Source organism: Odocoileus virginianus, chromosome 4, assembly GCF_023699985.2.
Source record: "Odocoileus virginianus isolate 20LAN1187 ecotype Illinois chromosome 4, Ovbor_1.2, whole genome shotgun sequence".
Taxonomy (NCBI): domain Eukaryota; kingdom Metazoa; phylum Chordata; class Mammalia; order Artiodactyla; family Cervidae; genus Odocoileus; species Odocoileus virginianus.
The window spans coordinates 72,128,784-72,142,147 of NC_069677.1; positions in this window are offsets into that span (position 1 = coordinate 72,128,784).

The window sequence follows — 13,364 nt, forward strand, 5'->3', positions numbered from 1 at the left end:
CACTACTTTGTCAACAAAGGTCCATCTAGTCAAAGCTATGTTTTTCCAGTAGTCATGTATGGATGTGAGAGCTGGACATTAAAAAAGGCTGAGTGATGAAGAATTGATGCCTTCGAATTGTGGTGCTGGAGAAGTCCCAAGTCCCTTGTAGAGCAAGGGGATAAAACCAGTCAATCCTAAAGGAAATCAACCCTGAACATTCATTGGAAGGACTGATGCTGAAGCTGAAGCTCCAAAACTTTGGCCACCTGATGCGAAAAAACGATGTATTAGAAAAGACCCTGATGCTGGGAAAGCTTGAAGACAGGAAGAGAAGGGGATAGCAAAGGATGAGATGATTGGATGGTATCACCAACTCAATGGACATGAGTTTGAGGAAACTCTGGGAGATGGTGAAGGACAGGGATGCCTGGTGTGCTGCAGTCCATGGGGTCACAAGCAGTTGGACACAGTTATGCAACTTAACAACAGCAACAGAGCTATATCAATAAAATTGCCTGTATTTTGTAACTTTACAAAATAATTTCATAATTCAACTGGAAAAATATATAGGGGGAAATAGTTATGAAAATTATGAAGGTGAATAAGGATTGATGACCCATGATACACAACATTAAAATGTGCAATGAGGCTGTGATAATTAAGATAGTGCTGTCCTGGAATAAGAGCTAGCAGACTAATGAAGCATCTCAGATGTCCAGAAACAGATATGTATATATGTATATTGATCAAATTTAAAGGCAGCAAGGGAAATAAGAAGGGAATGGGTAGCTTATCCTCAATATTTCCAATCATAGGCAACCATTTTATTGTGTTCAATGCAGATACTTTAGTTATGCATGTATATAATAAAATAGGTATTATATTATCCATCCTAATTCTTGCTTTGCCTATTGATCTTAAAATATATGAAAGCTTCTATGTGAAACTCTACTAGTCCATTACCTGAGACACAAGCACTCCGTGGTGTGCATCCAAAACATTTTGGTTATTGACTTTCTCAGCAATAGGCTCCCAGATTGCCTTGATGTCTCACCGTCAGTCAACTTCTGGTAGAGTCCAGTGACATTAGTCAACTGAGCTGGGAGATTTGAAATCAGTTAGAATGGCTGATCTTGACTCTTTTGTTATTGTTGAGGACTTGTATCTTCCCTTGGTCATGAGTTATCCCTTTTCTAGTGTAAGAACATTCCCCTTGGCAAAGATGCATGTGCCATGTTTGGAAACTGGGCCATACTCAGTGGCAATTGTGTTGTCTTCATGGCTTGGCTCTGTGTGCCATTTGTGATCAGCATCCACACATCCACTTTTACACACAGGAAAGCAAGGTATGTTTTAGAAAATAATGTGTATTTTAGGATCAGTTCAATCAGGATTGGAATCTCATCCTGCAACCCAGTTTCTTAACCAAAGCATGCAGCTTTCCTATGCCTCATCAGTTTTTACATCTAAGTTTTTACATCAGTGAAATGCTAATAACAATACCTTGTTCATTAGGGCATAGTGAGGCATAAATGAGATAGCATATGGCAAGACTACTTACTGTTCTTTGAAGACATCAGGCTGTTTCTTGAACACATCAGACCATAGCTCTAGTGGCAATTGCCTGCAAGACTCCCATCCGGGTCATTTCCTTACCTCTTTCAAGTATTTGCTCAAATCCCATCTTCTTAATGAGTTCTGCCCTGATCACCATAATTAAAATTGTGAACTACTCTTCTACTCTCAACTTTTCTCTTTTCCACAGCACTTTTACCTTCAAAGACATTAGAAAATTTAAGTTTATGTTTATTGTTACTTGTCTGTCTTCCTTCCCTAGGTCCTACTGAAGATCCAGATCTGTATTTTGTCTACTGATGGGTCCTAAGCACTTGAAACAGTGCCTGTTTCCAGATGCTTGAAGTTCCTACTAAGTAAACATTTGTTGAATGAATAGTTACAGTTAGCACTGTTAAAATCAGAGTAATCCTGAGTCCCATTTTTCACAATGACAGAATAGATACTTGAGAAAGTCAGTCTTTGGAGAAGACAAATAGCCGGCTGAAGTCTGGGTGGGGTTGAGAACTTATTCTCAATCACTGTGTAAGAGACCAGAGGTCCTTGGGGGATTCAGTCAGGCAGAGTCACCCTTGTATGGAGTAGACACTTCATAAAGGCCTACTGGCTGGATTTGGAGATGGCATGCATTTGTTAACTTTGAACAAGGAGACATACATTTATGCCTTAAGTGAGAAGAGCTTATACCTTAAGCTCCATGACCAAATGAGAAATGTCCTTTCTTGTCCATCAGTTCAATAACTTGGAAAAGAGCTCAACTTTTGTCTAAAAGTCAGCCTGGAAGCTGATCCTTCTGGTAGCTGAAATGAAAATGGAGTGCTCATTAGAAAGGGTTTTCAGGATCCCACGTGAGCAAAGGAGGAACACCATCCCTGTTTTACAGACCAGTGAAATGACATTCATCCTCCCCCAGTATCAGAAGAAGGCTGCTGCAGCTGCAGATCACTGATGACTTGGTGGTCAGCTCCACTCAGAAAACTACTAGGAAAGAGAGGTCCCTGGTGAGGGCAGATGCTGGTGTCTGTAGGGTCCATGATTCCATGGACCGTGGGCTGTTTGAAAACAACAAGGAGTGTATGAGTGTTACAAGGAGTGCTTCTCTTCTCTTAGTTGCCTTCTGCTCCTCCTCTGCCACTATCAACTCTCTCCCTGTCTTCCCACTCCTCTTTACTGCTCTCCTCCCTTCCTTCCTCTGCTGCGGTTCTGGTCCAGATCAGTGGAAGCCTGAAAAAACACAGATGGCGGGGTCTATCCCTCAGAGCTTCTGATCTGTTGCTGCTGGGCTTAAGCAAGAGAGCTTGTAGTTCTACCAAGTGTCCAGCTGATTGCTGCAGCTACCAGACTGGGGTCCACATTTTGAGAAGCCCTGCTTTACTGCCTGCTCCCTCTTTACTCAACTTCCTAGTATGTTTTATCTACTTCTGCCTTCATCTCCTCTCTCTCTGTCTTGGTCTCTCCTCTGTGTGTGTGCTCAGTCACTCAGCCATGTCCTACTTGTAGCAACCCCATGGATTTTAGCCTATCAGACTCCTCTGTCTGTGGAGTTTTCCAGGTAGCAATACTGGAGTGGGTGGCCATTTCCTCCTCCCAGGATTGAACTCATGTCTCCTGCATTGGCAAGCGGATTCTTTACCTCTGAGCCACCTGGGGATCCCAGTCTCTCCTCTGTGTCCTCGCTAATTTCTCTATGTGCTACTCTGAGGTCACTGGTTCCTCCTTTGGTAACTAAGAATTGTGAAAAGGTAGAGAAGGAAACCCCAGGTCCTATTACCCGGCACCCTGAACCCCAGGCTGGACTGCTGTCTTCCCTTTTCTCCCTGATGCTCTTCGTAAGCCCTTGTGCCAAAGCCTCTCTGTGAGGGACAGTGACACCCTGCATGCCCAGGTGGGAACTAAAGCTCAGGTCCTTCCATATGGCAGACCTGTGCCTTTGTTCCTTTCTCCCACAGAGAATGCCTGGGAATCTTCAAAGAGCTCAGAAGTAGGGGAAGAGATGAGAGAAAGTGAATCCATTAAAAGGCGTAAAAGTTGACAGTTTCAAAAATAATGATCTGGGTTTCCTCTTATTTAAAACTACCCAGATGCCCTGCTGCTTCCCATTGCTGTTGCAACTGACACTCAGCTACATTTGGAATTAAAAATACATAAGTGCTTTTTGAAAGAGCTGCTAATTTGAAGGTCATTAGCAGCCAAAAACATATTTCTTTTATTTATTAAAAAAGGCATGTAATAAAGCTATTAATATTTACTCTCCTCCTGAGCCCTGGCATGCTGACTCACTCCAGCTTAAGCTGCTTGCCTCCCCTTGGCCCCCAGCAACATGTCCTTCGGTGGCCTTTGCGTCCTCACACCTGCCCTGTATCTTACAGCTGCCTGGTGGCCTCCAGGACCCAGAAGAGCCTGTGACTCACAGCTGACTGAGATGGATGTAAATTGCCATTAGAGTTGGTGAAATGGCCCCGTCTTCCAGGACGAGGACACTTTTGGGCAGCTGTTAAGCGCTGATGGGTTCAGAGGCACTTGCCTCGATAATGAGGGTATTTGGGATAATTTCCCCTGTGAGCTGCAGCTTGTGTCCTCACTAGCCCTGGCCTGTGTCACAGCAGCCAGGCAGGCAGTCTCCCCTGGGGCCTGCTGTGATGGCCAACAGTCAGGCTAACACTTGGCTCATCATTCCTGCACGTCTCCAGGGAGCATTGCACACCTCATTCAGCCCCCCAGGCTGGGGTGGCCCCGGCTTCACACTACTGCCACTCACTGCATCCTGGATGCTTTCTTTGTGTGTGCACATCACTCTCTTGTGTTTCTCTGATCCCTGTGGCTTTCAAAGAGCTGGTCTCACCCCACAGCCCCGCCTCCCAACTCCCTCTCCTCAGCTGTTTTATGAGGGAAATTACTAGAAGACCAGTCTGTCAGCAGCTTCTCTGCAAATCCTACTTGCAAAAGGAGGAGGGGATGAGGAGAGAAGTGGAGGGTGAGGGAGGCAATGAGGGTGGGGGTTGTGGTTGCCATAGAAATAGAGAAATGCAACTGACAACTGAGAAGCTCTGCAGAGCAAAGGAGAAGGAGGGGAGGGTGACGAGGGTGAGAGGAGCTGCTGATCGATGGGCAGTTGCATAATATGTGTTTGGAGGAAGGAAGATGTGGAGAGAGGTCTCCACCTAAGAGTGCAGATCCTGCCAGAGGGCAGGGATGACTACAGAATGCAGTCACCAGGCCTAGAGCGAGAGAAGCAAGTAACACAGGGTCTGCAGAAACGCACCAATGCCATGGGTACCAGCCGGATGCCCTCCACGCCAGTTGTGGGACTAGCCACCAGCCTTCTGGTGTGGGTGAGGTGGAGCCTTATGTCGGCCAGGGGACCTTGGAATTCCAGCTAAAAACCTGATGTGTGACAAAAGGAGACATAATTGTGCATTCTGCTTTCACTCCTTTTCCCTGAGATTTATTCCTTCATTATATTTTTTTAAAAAAGCCATTTTGAGCCTACTTAACCAATTTTCTCTCATTGCCTTTGTTTCTTCTAATTACTATATGTGTGAGGCAGCCGGTTATGCTGGCAGCTATGTGTAGGCTGGGAAAGGGACACGTTCCCCGTGGTATACGAAGAGTATAGGTCTCAGCGAGGCTTTAGGGATGCTCTTGGAGCCTCAGAGGCTGCAGGGGTGGGCCGATGGCTCTGAGAACCAGGGCCAGGAGCACACAGCATCTGGATCATCAGGACTATTTCCATCGTTGCCAATGACAGGGGACCTCACCTGGGAGGGTGAGGGCTGCTGGGGGCCAAACTTCTTAGCTGGTCTATCTCTGGAGCATGTCTGCTGCTCCCTGCATGTCCAGAAATGGCCACCTTGTCTCCTGCCAGATCCCTCATCCAGAAGGCCAGACCTTCTGATATCAGCCTCCTCTGCCTCCATCAGGACTCCTGCCCTTATGACGGCACCTCTCACATCATTTTTCTTCATTCCCCAATTAGACTGTTAAGTGCCATTGGAGCAAAGAGTGTGCCTGTGTTTATAGGGATTCAGTAGACACGTGAGTCAATGAATTCATGAATACATAAATAACTTTGGTTTAACCTCTTCGAGACCCCTTTTGAGTCTTAACTGCACCACTCTCGAGTCACCTGCTTGGATGTCTCTGCTTTCCCCTGTCCCTCTATTGGTTGCCTGGAGAAGGTCTCGTTCTTTTCCTTAAACCCTAAGGAGACAGATTCCCTGGGATGACTCTTCCCTTTCCTGATGCTTTAGTCCAACACCAGGATCATTTTAACACTGACCGTGAGCATCTGCTTTTCACCATTCACAACAATGTTCTGAGAAATGTGCTTTGTTTTCACCTTTCTACATGATGGGTGCTAATAAGCAAGGTGAGAGTTCAGTAAGAATCTCCTGAAATGGGCTTTCCAGGATGACTGTAAAAGATCACTGATCAGAGTCCCAGGATCAGGAGGTAGTTGGGGAGGCTTTTGCAAGTATTTTGGATTCCTGAACTTTACCATAGCCTCCCTGACTCCAGTCACTGCCTTTCCATCCACCTGAGGCAGGTTGTATCCAGGATGGCCTGACTCCAGAGCGAGAGTTCTTAACCACTAGTTAGACCAGGCTCAGCAAACTAATACCTATGTACCTTATGTAGCCCTCCACCTGTTTTTGTAAATAAAGCTTTATTGGAACACAATCATACCCATTCATCTAAATATAATTTATGATGACTTTCATGCTACAATGGCAGAGTTGAATAGTTGTAGCAGATACTATATGGCTCACAAATCTAAAATATTTTTTCTCAAGCATTTTACAGAAAAGTGCTACTATCTCCTTGATTACATCTACTGCAGTAGATTCCAGAAGAGATGCTAAATAGTCCTGCTCTCTGGTTATCCACAGCACTCAGAACCACAAACAGTTAACTAAATATCAGCACCATATGACAGTTTGCAAATAAGACCAAAGGAATGATGTTCACTCAGATGAAATCAGCTGTACAGTTATGCCCCCTGGGCCAGACAAGTTAATGCTTGGCAAACTGCCCTTTCTGTGAAACATCCCAGCAGGAACTGAGCCCCATGGTGGGAAAAAAACAATAAAAAAAATTGTTAATTGTTAAATTGAATGTCAGAGAGAATATCTTTCAAAGTCGCAGTTGGCAGTTTGCATTTGGAAAACATTAGATTGTGAGAAAGACTGGAGGTCACCAATGAGGCAGAGGGGCCCTTCCCCAACTGGGCAAAGTGGATGCAAGGTTGGGTGCCATCTGCTGTGTTCTGCAGGGGGACCCGTCACCAGGGGCCCTGCTCAGCTGCTGCATTTTCCTTCAGAGAAAGCACAAATAAAAGCATGTGAGCAGGGCAGTGTAAACACGGTTCTAAAGAGTTGTAGTAAACGTGGCCCAACTTTGCACCTGCGGTGAAGTCACTTCAAGAAGAATCAGTGTAATCAATGAGTATTGTTGGTCTTTTTGTTTTCTCGGTTGGAAGCAACTGATGTCAGAAGTGCATGGATTCAATTATTAGTTCATTTATTCAACAGATTTACTGTGTGAGGACTCTGCCCCAGGCCTGCAGGTTCAGCCATGAATAAGACATGGTCCCCAGTTTGGCAAAGCTCCCAGTCTGGGATTGTGGGATACAGATGCATCAACAGACCATTATAATACAGAGAGTGAGCATTATGATGGTGAGAAGCACAGGGAAATGAGGGACCCCAGAAGAGAAGCAGCTGACCAGGTGGGAAGCCTCTGGGATGCCTTCAAGGGGAGCTGAGACTCAAAGCATGGCCAGGAAGCAGCCAGGTGAGATGAGGTGGGCCAGAGCATTGTTCCAACTTGGAACCCCAGGACAGACAGCAAGGCCATGGGTATCAGGGAAAAAGGGTCATGGGAGATCAGAGCAGGGGGTTGGAAAATGTGAAAATATAAGAGGAAGATTCATAGGTTTCCAAACTTCCATTTTCCAAGTCCCTCATTTAAGCACTTTGCCATGTGTGCTTGCTGTGCTAAGTTGCTTCAGTCGTGTCTGACTCTTTGCAACACTATGGACTGTAGCCCGCCAGGTTCCTCTGTCCATGGGATTCTCCGGGCAAGAGTACTGGAGTGGGTTGCCATGCCCTTCTCCAAGTGATTTTCCCAACCCAGGGACTGAACGATCGCTCATCTGTTATATCTAGCTGCATTGGCAGGCAGGTTCTTTACCCCTAGCGCCACCTGGGAAGCCCAAACACTTTGCTATATCCACATATTAATTACACTGTTATTTAGTTACTCTTTCTTCTTAAAACCAAGGCACAGTTTTACTTAAATAAATATATTTTAAAAGGAAATTTGATGGCATTTGTGAAATAATATAGTATGTGTTTTATGCACTGCGTATTTTTTCTCTAGTATACATTAAAATAAATGTATGATTGTTATGATTTTAAACAATTTAGACACGTAAGTTCTTGCCAATTGATGCATTCATGGAAACACAGCAGGTTGACCCACTAGACTGCATTTCAGTCAGAAGAAAATCTCTGAACAGTTACTAGCTGAAGAAAGCCCCTCATACGGACCAATAGGCCCAGAAACTGGGTTTTGATCCAATGAAGAGATTTGTTTTAGCACAGGAAGGACGAGAGCAGGCAAAGTGCCTAGGCAACATATTGAAGGCATTTCCAGAATCCAAGCGTTGGTCCAGGATGACAGGCAGCCTGGGAACCCACTCAAGAGCAAGGCAAAGTTCAGTTTCAACCTCAGCAAACATGCAAGGTGAAGGGCAGAAATGATTAAGATGACAGATACAAGCAACTGTGAAGTTCGCATACACCCCACATCCACAGAGGTTAAGGATTGACCTTATCAGAGGCAAAAAGGCTTTTTACAGCAAACCTCAGGCACTGATTTGATTTCTATTTTTAGATCATGTTCCCAAATCTCTAGAAGCAAAACAGATACCAGGCAACATTTATGGAGCCCTCACTAAAAACCAGAAATTAGACTGTGTGAATAATGGGGGGCCCTCATTTCCTCCTTACAGAAAGCTCGTGAAGTAGAGAATATGATCCCCACTTTACAGACACAAAGCCTCCGTGTGTAAATAAGTCACCCATGTTGAGTGACAGGACTGGGACATCCAGTAAGGAATTCTGGGAGGACTCCTCACAGAGGTTGGCAGTGTGCTTGTGAGTCAGAGAACAACCTTCAGACAAGCAACCCGTGTTGAAATCCTGGCTCTTCACTGTCATCTAGAACAAGTTGCTTGAACTTGAGCCTCACTACTTAATTCATTTTCAAAATACATATAATAATACCAGTTGAATAAATACTTGGTGTGCATGATTCATAGCAAGTGCTCAAAAAAAAAAGCAGCAATAGTAGTAATTGCTATTACCAATTATATAATTTAATTTGTGATTATTATTTTTAAGAACTTCTCAAGTGGCCATAATTCTGGCTTCACCCTAGGAATACCTCCACTAATTAGCTGATAGAAAGACTCACTCTAAGTTCTAAATAAGGGATACTCTCTGCTTTTACACAGACTGAAACATGATATGGGAGCCCTAATCTGCTCATCTGCCTCTGAAAATCTCCTGGCTGTGGTCAGAGATTCTAGAGATGTCTGTGGTCACATTGGAAGTCCAGCTGGAAAGCCAAACCCCACCAACCATGTGATGAGGTTGAGAAGAGTGGGGAAGGTGAGCTGGAATTCTGCTAGAACTCCTGTCTGAGGTGGGGCCTGGAGAGCTCACAGCCTGCGGGGGGTGGAAGGGACCCTAACACAGGGACAGCCTTGAGTGAAGAGACAGAGATGGAAAGTGCACAGTGGGGAGCATATGGTGAGAAGGTTGGCTGGAGAGATAGGCATGGGCCTTCCCTTTATGGTCAGGAATTTGCCCTTTATCCCTTTAGTGGTGGGGGTCAGTGGTTCCAAGTATGAGAGAGTCCTGGGATGTTCCACATGAGTTCCTCACCAGCTCCTTTCACTGACCACTCATCCATTTCATCACAAATGTCTGCCTTGTCTCTCCAGTTGTTTCAAGTCGGTGGAGTCGAAGGACATGCACTCATCTTTTTCCTGCAGAAACACCAAAATTGCAACTAGCTGCTGAACAACCACCATCAGGAGAATGTTGGAACCCACCAAAAAAAGATCTACGACCAAAGACCCCACAATCAAGAGCAAAGGAGAAACTGCAACAAGATGACAGGAGGTGAGCAATCATGTTTAAAATAAAACCTCATACCTGCCAGAGACAGTTGGAGGGCTCAGACAGAACCTTGTGCATGCCAGGACCAAAGGAAAGAAGCAGGGACCCCACAAGAGACTGAGCAGACCTGCCTTTGAGTGTTTGAGGGTCTAGACCTTGTCTCTAGCACCATGGGTTCAATCGTGACTCTGGTGCTATGGGAACCATGTGACTAGATTGGGAGGAGATGAGAAGGGGAGCTTGAGTTCTGCTAGAACTCCTATCATTTCTCATTTCATTCGCCCTCCACACTGAATTAGAGCAGCTGCATTTTCAGCCACAGCACCCACCCAGCAGCAGTCTCTGCCTTCCTGGGGCCTGACCCTCTCCATGTGTCTCCCTGTCTTCTCTCCTCCTGGGTTCTTTTTCATCAGCCTTTAAACACGCTCAAGCTTCTCCCCCCGAAAAATAACAAGCAAAGGGAGCTTCACCCAGCTACTTCTTTCTTTTTCTTCTTCCCTTCAAAGTCGGGTTTTTTGAAAGATTGTGATGGCCTCTCTGTCTTCAGCTCAGCTGGTGTCTTCTGTCACTGCCTCTGCTGAAACCACCCTACCAAGAACACCCATGGCCTCCTGCAGCTAAACCCACAGCCAGTTTTCAATCCTGGCCTTATATCAGCCCTTCTTGGCAGCACTGGGCCCTGGAGCTGCTGTTCTCTCCCCAAAAGGCTTTCCTTGGGCTCCACAGACATGGCACACTCTGGCTTTTCCTCGTTTCCTGCAGTGGCTTCAGCCTGACCCCTTCTGTGGGCCTCCATGTGCCAGGGCATCTTTTAAATGTGGCTGTTTTCAGTGCATCCCCTTCTATCCCTGCCTTCACATTCTCATGCAGGAGACTCTTCCATTCCCATGGTTTTGCTGATCATCTAGAAAAAGGATGGCCCCCAAATCTATATAATCTACTCAGATCTCTTTGCTGAATTATGAACCATGTGTCCAATGGCCCATCAACAACTCAAATTCAATTGTTACCCCCTCTCTCATATCTTCTTCCTTTTGTATCTTTTATTTCTGTGAATGGTATCAAAACCCACTCAGTTGCCCAAGCCACAAACTTGGGGTGTCTCTTCAACTCCTCCCACCCTCATCCCTGACAGCCAATCCACCTCTACCTTCTGCTGGTCTTACCTCCTTCATATTCCTTGAATTGGTCCACTTTTCTTCATCCCCAATGCAACTTCATACCCACCACCCAGACCACCATCAGCTCCAGCATGCATTATTGCACCAGCCTCCTAACCAGGCTCCCAGAATTGAATCTAGTTCCTCCACTATATTTTCCATTTTGTGGCCAGAGTGATTTGCAGAAAATATTAATTCCCTTGCTTCAGTCCACTTTCCACCATGTGCACTTAGAATAGCACCCAGATTCCTTATGCCACATAAGACCCTTCGTGATCTAGCCCTTGCCTACCTGTCCAGGCATCCACATCCAAAATCTTATTCTCCAGCCTTGTTGAACAGCCAGTGATCCCACAAACATGCCACGTACCCTATGGCTTTCAAACTTTCATCCATGCTGCTACCTCCTCTTGCAAGGTGAGTTTCATCACTGACATCTCCCCCTTCCCAATTTGATAAGTCCTTTCAGTCCTCAGTGAACCCCCTCACCAATGCCTTTTTTGAGTGCCTTTCTCTGGGCTCCCATAGCCATGTTTGTTTATTTCCCCACTAAAGTTATTTATGAAATTGAGTTCAGCTACCAAAGATGGTAGCTGGGAATTGGCATCATAATCTGAGTCAGAAAACCATTTCCAGAGATACATTAATTCATACTGTTGTTGCCAATATGAATTTAAAGATCAGAAAAGGAAACTGAAGTCTCACTGGAATGAAGAGAACCTCTCTCTCTTTTAGGAGAACAGCATAGCACGGGCTCAGCATCTCAGTAGCGTAGAAGTGGCTTATTTGCTCATCATTTTGTTTTCTGATTTCAGCTTCTGTTGAATGTGTGGCTACAGGAAATCTTGTAGTGGCTTTAGAAAGGTAAAACAACTCTTAGAAGAAATTCATAGTGTACAAGGAGTGGCAAAGATGCAAATAAGGTTTCCTTGCTCAGGGAAGGCCTGCCCATCCTTTCAGCAAATTTGACATTGTTCTGAAGGGGCAGGGACCTGGTTCTGCTTTCAGGAGGATGACCACTCACTGTGTTCCATTGCCCTTCCAGTTTGTCTTTACTGTCCTAGGGACAGGGCTGCTTTCATCTCTGCATCTGAAGAACTTCATACAGTGACTGACACTTGGTGGGAGGATGCTCTCCCAGATTGGTACTCTGGGGAAGTTCATGACATCATATCAAAGATGCAGGGTTGAAAGGGGGTGTGTTAAACTTCACACAACTAAAATTAGAATAGCCTACAATTGATTGCAGTTAAGAGTAAGTTAGAAAGATTCCAACTGAATACCTAGCAATTTATTTCTCTAAAAGCATGTTGTTTAAGGTCATGGGCCTCTATAGGTGATGTAGGACCTATTAGACTTTCTCAGCTCAAACTGATTGAAGTCACCCAATACGTGTGGAGCACCTTCCTGTGGCAGGCAGTGTGCTGGCTACAGAGATGAATAGGATGTGCCTCTGTGTCCACTCTCACTTTGGGGATCACTGGAAGGTTCTACCTAGGGACACTGGTGTGCCAGCCATGACTCCTGGCAACACGGGGCCCATCAAGGGCTTGTGATAACATGGTCAACCCAAGAGGGATGCAAATGTTGTGGGAAAGGAGAGGAAGCATCTTCTTTTCTCTCAGGTGAGTGATACATGTCTGTCTGCTGCTGCCCATGGGTTGTCCAGCCCACCCACCCTGAGGTCTGCAGAATGTGTTGCCCCCACCCACCCCCAACTCCCATGCCTGATGCTCTCTGAGGACTGAGAGTTTGTTCTTAGACCTCCATGCTCCCGTTCTGTTCTCTATATGAAACTGCTGATCTCAAGAGACTCTTGGTGGTGAATAATTCAACACTTGATCTCAATCAACTTGAATGACTTCCTTCCTTTGACAACCTTTCTGTGACCTCAGTGACTCCCCTGTACCACCACCAGCCCCTAGTCCTATTGGTATTTTAGACAATACAGAAAGTCTGGCTCCTTTTGAAAATGACCCTGTGACTTCTTTATGAGCTGCAAGGTGTGGCAATGAACACAGGGCTCACTCTGACAGGGATCTTCTTTGAGCCTTCTTGGTGGCAGTGAAGCCTGGGTGATACCTGTCTGCTACTGGTACCCCATCACGCTATGCTTCTCCCTTTATTCACTTTCACAGTAGGAATTAATCATGCTTAGTCAGTTGGTGCCCAAGCCATTATTATTTCAGAAATGATAATGAAGTTCCCAGGCCAGCTCATGAAGGCCTCAGGAACGAAACATAGCATTAGCATCTTTGTTAACTGATGCTTTATAGATTCTCACCCTCTTGTCTGTCTCCCCTTCCTGCTCTGCCCATGCCCCTTGATATTCCTGGAGTCCTAGTCCTCAGTCCTCATTGGTTTCTATTCTCTTCACAAATGGATGACCAAAGCTAAGTTCTAATCCTCATTGGATTTAAATTATCCTAAGGGTCCTTAGTGCACTTCCCTGCTGGCT